This window comes from Onychomys torridus, chromosome 5, assembly GCF_903995425.1.
Source record: "Onychomys torridus chromosome 5, mOncTor1.1, whole genome shotgun sequence".
NCBI classification, from domain to species: Eukaryota; Metazoa; Chordata; class Mammalia; order Rodentia; family Cricetidae; genus Onychomys; species Onychomys torridus.
In genome coordinates, this window is record NC_050447.1 from 37,855,162 (window position 1) to 37,867,189 (window position 12,028).

Below are 12,028 nucleotides of genomic sequence, written 5' to 3' on the forward strand. Positions count from 1 at the left end.
TGCTACTTCCCATCTTGTCATCTAGGTCCCATGCTTCAGGGGGTGACCAGTTTCTAGAACAAGTCCAAGGGGGAATAATTGGAAACCACATCATTGCTGATTCTGGTTTAAGTGGAATTGTCTCCCCTCCACTAACACAAGACAGCTTTTCCTGGGGACAATTTGAGTATGGGAAATGGTGTAGAACGAAGGTAGGAAGCATCGGAGTGTCGGGGAGAGGGGAACTCAGCCTGTGGACACCCAGAGACTGGGCTGGAAATTTACAAGCAGGTCCTGTGACTGCTTTACCCAAAGCTAACATCCCCTGGAACTAGGAAAGTGGGGGTTTCCTTCCATCCCAACCCAGGGCCAACACTACCCTGTAGGGCTTGATGACTCTGTGCCTTTCTTGTGTGCCAGCTGCCCCTGGCCTCAAGCCTGGCCCTTCCTGTGTTTTCTTTCTTTCTTTTTTTTTTTTCAGGGTGGCAGGGTGGGTGTTGGGGAGGGACCTGGCTCCTGTTGTTCTATCATGGAGTCTCCTCTCACTCCTCTGCTTTTTCTTTGTATAAGCCCTGGCCAGGAAGAGCAAACTTTTGTGAAGCTTGTCCAGTCCCTGGTCACCAGGCTCTGCCCAGCCCACCAGAGAGCACTCTAGGTCACATCTCAGGCAGAGCTCATTTTAACAACCAACAGTAGAGGCAGGGGACACTCCAGCAGAGATGAGGGCTGCTGGGTACTTGGTGCGTAAGAGAGCTCATTGGCGAGCAGAAGCTCCTCCAGTCCTGGCCTGTGCCATACTCTCCTGCTGCTGGAGGCTCTGGAGCTTCCCTTCAGTCTCTCAGCCCTCCCCATCCCTAGCTGCCACACTTCTTCCTAAGACACACATCTGCCACCCTCTCCTTCTAAAATCCCTTGGATTAACATTCTAACATGTATGGGCTGAAACCCAAATCCCCAGGCCTCATGCCCAGAGCCTTCCTCTGCCTCTCTCTGAGTTCCTGTTCTTCCGCCTCTATCCTCAGAGTCAGCCTTTGAATCTTCCCAACCTGTCTTGTTGCTGAGGAGCCTGGAGACATTTAGAGGACTGCCACTCTTCCTACAAGAGACCACCCAGAGCCCCCTTTCTCCCCTAAAGAAGTCTATCCCGCTGGGCGGTGGTAGCACACGCCTTTAAACCCAGCACTCGGGAGGTAGAGCCAGGCAGATCTCTGTGAGTTCGAGGCCAGCCTGGTCTACAGAGCAAGATCCAGGATAGACATCCAAACTACACAGACATACCCTGTCTCAAAAACAACAAACAACAACAACAATAACAACAACAACAACAACAACAACATACTATCCCTTGCCTCCCAAATGTCCATTTGCATCCCTCCCACTGCACAGGACATAGCTGCAGATGTCCCATTGAGAAGTTATTACTGAAGAGGCAGCCGTGTCTCAGCTTTCTCATGGTGTGTAATGCTTCCACAACTGATTAGGACTTCCTAAGCCTCCTGGATCAATGAAGATAGTTAGGGAACAAGGAAGAGTTGCACTGTTAAAAAGCAGAAGCTGAAACCCCTTTGAGCTTTATGTGAGACAGGGTTTCCTGTGGCTCAGACTGGCCTCTGAACTGGTCATGTAGCTGACAAGTGTGCACAAAATGTCACAGTGATAGGTGCCCATCATCAGCTTGGGAATGAGAAGGAAAGTCACGAGAATATTCAGGCCTTGAGAATCATCAACAGAGGGGTGTTGGTGTGAGGAAGGTGTCAGGGTTGGGGGCTTCCTCCAGCATCCTGACTACAGGTGCCTGGATTACAGATCCTCCCCAGCCAACCAGGAGCAAGCTTTTAGAAGCAAAATGGGAAATCCTGACCAAGATCAACTAAACATACCCCATGATACCAATCTAAGAGGCCGGCATCCTAAAGACTGGAGTAGCTCTACCTTAGATACTCTCGTGAAATGATGTCCCTAAAAGCAGAAGTTAGAGATAGTAGGAAAGAGCTTTTCACAAACAGAAAGAACAGGGGTGGGCTGGGGACACCAGCCTCATCACAAATAGCCAATAGACCTGGGAAACTCTTGGGGTTAAGCTCTCAGATAAAAGTGACCACAAAACAAACTTGTTTCAGACAGTGTCTCAAACTGCATCCAAAGCTGGCCCCAAACTCACAGCAATCCTCCTGCTTCTGCCTCTCAAGTGCCAGGATTATATGCTTAGTTACCACACTCCAAAGAACAAACTTGACCAGCCTGATGTTGTCCTGAGTGCCCATGGACAGTGCTGGGCACACAGCACAGGAAATGCCTGTCCACGAATGTCTGAGTGAACCAGTATCTGTGGGGACAGTCTTGCCACTTGAGGTGTTCTTGTTGACTCAAGGAGAGTGGGGCAAGATGTTGCTTTTATCTTATACATATCAAATTATTTCAATCCTAGTGAAACAGATCATTCAAAGCCATTTGAGGCAGAGGTCTCCTCCACCTCAGCGGGTCTGCTGGCTCCATAGATGCCATTATATTTCACATCTGCAGTACACTCTGAACTTGTAGAGTCCCTCAAGGGGGTGGTTATAAAATACAGTCCAATTAGACACAGCTGGACATTGAGAACAGTGCTGGCCACTCCCCTGTTTTTAAATTTAACCTTTTCTGTATGTACTGTGTATGTCATATCCTGTGTGTGGAGGTCAGAGGACAACTGTGGAAACTGATTCGCTCTTTCTACCAAGTGGGTCTCCAGAATGGAATTAAGAGCATCAGGCTTTGTGGCCAGGACCCTTACCCACTGAGCCATCTCACTGGCCCCAGTTCCCTATTTTTCAAAAGGAACCACTGACATTTGATTGATTGTCTAGGTGCAATAGCTCTGCTCATTTGATCTAATCCATGGCCACACTCTTCTCTGCCTGAGCCAGACAAAACCTGCAGCTTCCTTCTCCTATCTCCCATCCAGCCGAGAACAGGAGGGAAGCCGGGCTCTGGAGGGTCAGATACACTGGGGCTACAATACAACAGTCCTATCCACATTTGAGGCCCCTTTCTCATCCTTTATGGATGGAGCTGGTGGGGTAGGGCTTCTGGGAAGTAGCTTGAGTTTCTAGAAGATTCCTTTGGAGATTCAGAGTCCAAGTCACCCCCCTCTTCCCCTAACTCCCTTCAGTCATCAGAATCCCCAGCTTAGATGTCAGAAGGTATCTGATACTCTGATCCTGCAGCCTTGGGACAATGCCCTTCATGGGAGCTGCGCCCGCCCCGAGGAACTCTCTTCTTACCTTGTTAATGGCCTGGGCTTCCCCTGTGAGACTCAGCTTCACTGCCTGCCAGGCAGAGCACAGTTCCTTCTCAGACTCATGAACTCTCCCACGACCTCCACAGCCTCCTCCTTCTCCTCCTCCTCCTCCTCCTCCTCCTCCTCCTCCTCTTCCTCCTCCTCCTGGCATTTTTCTTACCCACCCCCTTGACTTGCCCTCTCCCTTATGTTGAAACAACAACCTACCTTGCAAGACAGGCTCCAGACAGGGTCTAGCTCCCCCCAAACTGTGGCTTGAGCAGCTTGACTATCTCGAGGGTGGAGGGGTGAGGGGTGGAGGGTGGAGGGGTGAGGAGGAGGACAGATGACCCTGGAATGTCCACTCTTCTAAGGCAGCCAGAAGGCCAGGTCCTGTAAGGCATCAAGGAGGAGACCCCTGGAGCACCAGAAGATGAGGGCTGCGGGGGTGTTGCCAGACAGTTAGGCAGCAGAAAGCCCTGAAGATTTTGTAAGCTCACTGCCGCCTGTACTTTATTCTTATCTCTAAGGAGGCCGTATAAAGATTATTTTCCTGCATCACACCTGTTCCTTCACTCCACCCTAGGGAGGTAACATTTCTTAGCTCCTATGTCATATCCAGCAACTTCACCTCCACGGCTGGGAGAAGATAGATTTACCAGTGTTTGGTTTAATTAAAGGGTGAAGAATTCTCCTTTACTACAAAAAGCAAGTTATTGAAAAGTACAGCTTCTTACGGGCTGTGTGTCCGTGGCAAGTCACAGACCCACTCTGGGCTACTACATCTGGTTGTCAACAGTCTAAATCAATAGATACACATGGAAAAATGTGAACTTCCATGGAGTACGGAAGCCGAGTTCTGACAGGAATATCAATGTGAATAAGGATGAAGATGCCTGCCTTAGACATTGTGAATGTTAGCATTAGTGTACACAAATCCCCTTGTCCAGTTTTATGATAGTAATGAGGGTTTAAGAGTGTTAGTTTTGGAGACTGTAGGGATGACTCAGTGGTAAGGAGCACATGCTGTTCTTGCAGAGGGTCCTTCCTAGCTAGTTCTAGCAGCCACATCTGGTGTAATTCCAGCTCCACGGGACCTGAAGCCACTGGCCTCCATAGGCACTTGGTACCCATATGCACATACCCACACAACACATACATACACATACATACATACATACATACACACACACACACACACACACACACACACGCCTATAAATAACTCTTGAAAACGTGTTAGCTATTATTTAATAATGACTGTACCTCTTCTTAATAGCTGCTGAGCTAGTTTTCAGGCTTCGCAAAAGAGCAACCAGGCGGTGTGGGAGTGAGTCACACCCTGGTCTGGCAAATTACCATCAGCGGTGTCTCCGAAGGCCTTATCGTTACACAAATGACAAGAACCTGCGGAGGCTCCGAGTATTAATTTCAGCTGCGTCCCTCCCCCCACTTCCTGCTTCCTCCTGGCACCGCGCAGACAGATTTCTCTTCTTCCTAGTGGTTGTTCCAAGATGGAAGCTGAAGAACTGGCAATGTGAGGCTGTGTGCTGCTCCTGATCTCAGCTTAGGGGGGGTCCTCGCAGAGTGTCGAAGAATTGAAGAGTGCAGTATGTGCAAGGAAGGGAAGACAACCCTCCGCCATGGCGCTGCCCCGAGAGTTTCTGCTTATCTTTTCCCCCCATGCAGGTAGAAATCTGTATAATTAGCCAGCCATGGTGCCTCACACCTGTCACTCCAGCACACAGAGATTTGTATTTGTTTTCTCTCTGTGTGGTCTCTATGGTGTGTGTGTGTGCATGTGTAGGCCAGAGGTGGATGCTGGAAGCCTTCTTCTCTTGCCCTCCACTTATTTATCTTTTGAAATAAGATCTTTCATTGAATTCAGAACTCACGGTTTTGTCTAGACTGCTGGCCAGCAAGTCCCCAGAATGCCCCTGTCTCTGCCTCTGCAGCCCCGGGGTTACAGACATCTGCTGCCACACTCAGCCTTTTTATGTGAATGCTGGGAATCAAACTCTGCTATTAACACTTGCAAAGCAAACACTCTGTAAGTCATCTCAGCCCCTTGCTTTTGCTTTAAGATAATTTAAGTTACAAAATACAGTTTGGACACAAAGGTACAAATAAGAGCATTATCTCTTAAAAACAAGAAAACACCCCAAACCAGACTCTTACTAAGGGGTGTCTCCTCCATGTCCTTTCCCTCAGACGTCCCTGAGCAGCACTTGGGGTGGCTGCTTTCATGACAGTCAGCTCCATGATTTGCTTATAGTTTATCACCGTACAAGCCTGGCTGCATTTTCCTCACTTCGACCCGTCTGTTGGGGAATCCCATGATCCTTATCCTTTGAGATTTCCTCATTTCATTTTGAAGTATGCTTGTAAGACTCATCTCGATGTTTCCCGCTTTCTTTTCTTGCTAGGGAATGCTCTATGCGTGACTGTACTGATGCTAGTTCCAGGACTCTAGAACTATTTTCAGTTATGACTCAGGATTATCATACACCCTAGCAGATGTCGACTGTGGAGTCTACTTTATTTTACATCATAAACATCTACCCATGTCAGCTAATCCTTGTTTCTTCAAGATAGGACCTCATGCTATAGCCCAGGCTGACCTGGAAATGACTAGGTAGCCAAGGATAACCCTGGAGTTTGTGGTGACCCCTCCTGCCTCAGCCTTCCAAGTGCTAGGATTCCAGGCTCCAGCTGTTGCACCCAGCTGCAGCTAATGCTTTTTGGAAGATGACCTTTTCATTAAAACTAGGCAGGCATCCACAGATTAATTTTTATTGATGCTAACTGAGACTTCCTTAGAGTTTCCTCATTAAGAACCTATGAGTAGCCCCCTGAATTCTACTGATTTTTCTCTACCAGTGGTGGTATTTGTAGGGACGAGTCAGGGTTCTGTTGAACATGTGGCTGGCCTCCTTTGGAAGCACAGGGAACATGTCCTTCATTGAGGCTACTCCCTGTAGGATTTATACTGGTTACATTCAGTTTCTTTGGAGACTATATGGCCTCCTGATCAAGAGAATACATGACTCAATAGCAGCATCCCATCATTCTCCAGGTCTCAGCTGATTATGGAGAGCACGAGCTACAATCCTGGCTGTCCTCTATGATTCTCTTATCTTCAGTGGTAAAGGTCACCAGGCTTTGGTTGTTAAACATCCAGAGGGACCACCTTACCAATCTTGTCATTTTAACTTTTGTGTAAGTTTTAGACAAAGAGTAGATAACAAAACCAAACAATTTTTTAGGAATTCTTTCTCTTAAGACTCACTTTTCCAAGTGAGTGAAGCCTAAAAAAGTTAGTAAAAATGCATGCAGTTATATTGATCATATGCACACATTTTGTCTTAAAGTAATTGTTTTATAAATATTAACCATGAGCAAATCATTATCTTAAGAGAACACCACTGGTTTAACAGACATTTGGTATTTATGTCTTGAACTTTGAACTTCGAACTTTGAACTTTTTATAATCTTCAGTCACAAAGCATACATCATCCTTAAGTCTTATCTGCCACAGTTCTGTGACTTAGGTTAAAATTGCCTGTTTTGTTCTTTTTATGTTTTATTTTTAGGATGAAACCTTACTTTATCATTGTGTCATGAGTGATGTATCTTCCTGCAAAGATCATCCAGCAGGGACCCCTCCCCACAATAAAGGTATGAGATTCTCACCTGTGTTTCCAATGGCTCCCTGCTACCAGACGGTGCTGCAAGGGGCTAGAGGCTGGGGAAGATGGGGCTCCATCTGAGTGGCTATGAGGAAGCCCTCATTGGTGCCAGATAAGGCTTTCCAGGTGTGGTCCCTTTAGGAAGGAGTGCCCACACCCTGTAAGTAACTCCTTGCCCAGGCTCTGTAAGGAAGCTCAATGAATCCTTTGGCTCCCCAGAGTGAGCTTTGGTAGAACTGTACCTCAGTTTGTCATTGAAATCTTGGAAGGAGCATAGATGTTGCTTTACATCTCCCCATGGGGAGAATTTTAGCAACAATTACAGATAATCTGTCATGGTTCCAATAGAAATGGTCCCTATAACCTTCCTAATGCTGTGACCCTTTAATAAAGTTCCTCATGTTGTGGTAATCCCCCAACCATAAAATTATTTTCATTGCTACTTTATAACTATAATTTTGCTACTGTTATGAATCATAATATAAAATCTGATAGGCAGGGTATCTGATATGTGACCATCAAAGTGGGGGCAACCCATAGGTTGAGAACTACTACCCTCATATATTTCAATGCTTAGTCATTGGGAAGTGGAACTGTTTGGGAAGGATTAGGAGGTGTAGCCTTGTTGGAATAAATGTGGTCTTAATTGGAGGAGGTGTATCACTGGGGGGAGGGGCAGTAGGCTTGGTGTTTCAAAAGTTCAGGCCAGGTCCAATCTCTCTCTCTCTCTCTCTCTCCCCCTCTCCCTCTCTCTCTGTTTGTTGCCTGTGGATTGGGTTGTAAAGCTCTCAGCTCCTGTTCCAGCACCATGCCTGTCTGCTTCTCTGAAGTGTGATCCTAATTAATTTCAACAATAAAAACCTGGAGTTAGATATGGAGGGTGAAAGCTGAAAGATCAGAGAAGCAGAACAGCCAGCCACTAGAGACTTCTCACTTCTATGAAATCTCAGACTGAAAGATGGTGATCTTGTCTCTATGAATCCTCAGACTGAAGGGTCAAGAGCCTGTATCCACAGTTCTCAGCAAAAATATAACCTATACTTTAAAACTATCTTTCCTACTTAACTGTTTTCATTTTATTTTTGTAGATATGAGTTGAATACAAATTACATTCAACATGCCTTTAATCCCAGCACTCGGGAGGCAGAGGCAGGCGGATCTTTGTGAATTCGAGGCCAGCCTGGTCTACAGAGCGAGACCCAGGAAAGGCACAAAGCTACACAGAGAAACCCTGTCTTGAAAAACAAACAAACAAACAAGCAAATTACATTCAACATACACTTGTAATTTTAGATATAGAAGCCATTTATTCTCCTTGTTCTCGCAAGGACACACGGGAGGGCCAGTTTCTATGGGGTTTCTCATCCCGCCCTTTCTTACCATTCTTATTATCATCCCCCATACCCTCTCCTGGGTTTTGAAAGAGTCACTCCTTTCAAAAGAAATGGCATCTGGTTCATCCACCTTAGGACACCAGTTATATTCTGTGTAATCAAGACTATAATACTCAGTAGATAAACTTTTGGTTTTGCACGAGTGAGTTTATCAAGTATATAGCAAGTCAAAGTAAAAGAGCAAATAAGAATAGATAGATAGGTGATGATAGATGGTAGACAGGTATATAATAGATGGATAATAGATAGATAGATGATATATATGATAGATAGATAGATAGACAGACAGACAGATAACAGCCCACTGGAGTTCCCAATAGACAGAGTTCCAGGCAGAGTGATTGTAAGGATTATGTCCTTAATTACATCACCAGCCTGCAACAGCGTCCCAGCCTAAAAAGTGGGCGTGCCCTCTCTGTGTCCTCTCTTTCCACTCTCTCTCCTTCCATATTCTCCCTCCTCTGTGCGGTCTCTCTTTCTCTCTTTTTCTCTCTCTCTCTCTCTCTCTCTCTCTCTCTCCCTCTCTCTCCCTCTCCCTCTCCCTCTTCCTCTCTCTCTCAATAAAGCTCTAGAAAGGTAACCATGGCTCGTGACTCTTCTGTCACCGATACATCCAGCACTCTCCTCCATTGGCATGGCCGCTGCGGGCAGCCATAAGCGCCGCTGCTTAACCAACATTTGGTGACATGACTCAGACCACCGTGGACCTGCTGTGGCTGCTGATGCTTGCTGCCTCCTCCCCATCCAGCAAGACTGCGAAACCGCAAGTGCATGCACACGTGCATCCCTCACCTCCAATGGACCCCCACACAGCTACCACTACTGCTACCACCATGATTCTTCACCACAGTGAGTGAGTCTGCAGTTCTCGCGGCTGTAGTCTGAGCTATATTCTTTGCGAAGGACACCCCGGGGGTTATCCTCGGGCTGTGCTGTCCACGGCAGGCACATTTTCGCTCCTGACAAGAGGGTCAATGCTGTCTTGGGTCCACCGTGGATCAACTGCAGCACAGCTGCACCCCTTACCATCCCTTGACGAAGAGGATGGGTAACTTGAGCTGATTCTTAGATCTCTCTCCACTCCTTGGGGACGCTGGAGATTGGAGTCTGATCCTGGTTTGTTATTTTAATTTTTTATTTTTCTCTCAGCTATAGCCATGGGACAAAGAGGCAGATACATTTACCACTTACATTGGCAGATAGGGGCGGGTACCACTAAATCTGGCCACATAACAGCTTTGTGGGAACTTCTGCTGGAAAATGGGCAAAAGCCATAGAACAAAGGGTACCGGTAAATCTGGCCACATAACAGCTTCAATGTACCGGTAAATCTGGCCAGGCATAACAGTGTTACAGGAACTTCTGCCAGCGAATGGGCAAATAAAAGAGTTACTTTATCCCCAAACTTTCTGCTAAAGCTCTAAACCCTTCTCCTTCCCCATTTCTGCCTCTGCCACATGCAACCTTTTCTGTCTGACTTCTGCCAGGAGTGGGCAGGCTCAGATGGGTGGGCTTGGGCATCTTCTATGACTCTCTTGCCCTAACTCCCCTTAACTCCACCCATTCATGCTCAAACTGTCTTGAGAGACATAGACAGGTCTGATAGCAGCTAGGATCCATACAAATAAGTTTATATAGTCAGGATGGTTCTTAAGCTAAAAATCAGCTTATAGCCTCAGGCAAGTCTTCCAAAAGGATCCTGGCAGATCTTCCAAAAGGTATCCTTAAGCCATCAATCATCAAGAAAAAAAATTCAGGACACAGAGTAAACTCCGGCTCTTGTTCCCCAGACCTCCCCGACTAAAACTTAAGCATTTGGAGAGCAAGGCTCCTGACAGCACAGGCAAAAGAGTCATCTGTGGCATTTAAGATGTGCCAGGGAAGAGATAAAAGCCCAAAATCAAAATTGCCAATGCTGGCACTCGCTGACTCCCAAAAGCTGTTGAGTCCCTGTTTTAAGTGAAAAAAAAAAAAAAAAAAAAAGGCCATGGGCTAGTGAATGCCCTGCCAGGCCATCAACAGCCTTGTTAAAAGTGCTGCCTATAGGGGCTGGAGAGATGCTCAGTAGTTAAGAGCACTGGCTGCTCTTCCAGAGGACCTTGGTTCAATTTCCAGCAACCACATAGAAGCTCCCAACTGTCTGTAACTCCAGTTACAGTTACTCTAAAACTCTCACACTGATATACATGCAATGAAAACACCAATGCACATGAAATAAAAATAAGTAATTAAAAAAAAAGTGCCGCCTATAAAGACAGCCAGTCAGCTGACTGCCCCTAGGTGCCAAGATGCATGGGTACATCAAGCTAAGACCTCCAGCAGACCTAGGCTTGGCTACAGACGTGGCAGGGAACCCAGAACACAGCAGGGAAGTGATCCATTTCTTTCCTTCTGGACACCAGAGCCATTGACTCAGTCCTGGGAGTTTTGGGATGTCACTTCTCCTTTCTATTGTTGGGTACAAAGGACAGCCTTACACACCTCACCAGATTTAATTGCACTTTCAGAGTTACTTAATGGAAAAAGATTTCCAGCTAAGATAGGAGCTCATTGTCTCACTCCAGATCTACTGCCCGTGTTTCTCACATGCATACAGACAGGGTCCTGATCTTTACCTTGTCCCTAATTCAAAAAAGTAAGTTCTCATGCACCACAAGTTTTTCTCTTCCCAGTTCCCTGTTCTAACTCACTGTTCAGCTAATGGTACAGGACCACCACAGAGCCAGAGTCCAGAGATCATCAAGTAAGAAACTGTAACAGCTAAAAAGTATTTACACCCCCAGACCCAAAAGTGTCTGGATGCTACAAAAAGACTTTAATGTAAACATTTATTATTATGAGATGCCTTTAACAATTGATCACCTGTTCTCTGGATGCCAAACTAGTAAAGGAAACAGGTGCTTTAAAATAATCTGTCTCTGATAAAGCTTAACATGTTTCAAAATCCATCTAGACAGGCTAGATCTACCAACACAAAATAATAATGATTCTTTTCTCTCTAAGCTTTTTCCTATGTCACCAGCATCTTGTCAGACAGAAGGTTCCAGCCACAGCCAAGAGGGATACATGTCTCCAGAACAAAGGATCGACAGACAGTATATCCCACAACGCCTGTCTACCTCAGAAGACTCCCCCAAGAGCCAACCGATGTCCAACAGTCAGCTGGAAGCAGCTTTTGAGAGAACTGATGCCCCTATTCCCATATACCTGCTTTTTTTTTTTTTTATAATAAGCGAAAGTCTGGGATGTAAGGATTATGTCCTTAATTATGTCACCAGCCTGTGACAGCAACCCAGCCTAAAAAGCGGGCGTGCCCTCCCTGTGTCCTCTCTTTCCACACTCTTTCCTTCCGTATTCTCCCTCCTCTGTGTAGTTTCTCTCTCTCTCTCTCTCTCTCTCTCTCTCTCTCTCTCTCTCTCACCCTCTGTCTCCTAATAAAGCTCTAGAAAGGTAACCATGGCTTATGACTCTTCTGTCACCAATACATCCAGCACTCTCCTCCATCAGCATGACCACAGCCTCTTAACCAACAGTGATCCTTTGGGTAAAGTTTCCAAGTAAAAGAACAAATAGTAGCAGAGAAACATGACCTCATCAAATAGGGTACTCGTGGCAACCACCAGAAACCAAGTGGAAAGTTGAGGCAGCTGGCTGGAGTCCACAGTGTAGAGTGTCCCAAGTAGAGCACAGTATCTTTTTGGGTGAAG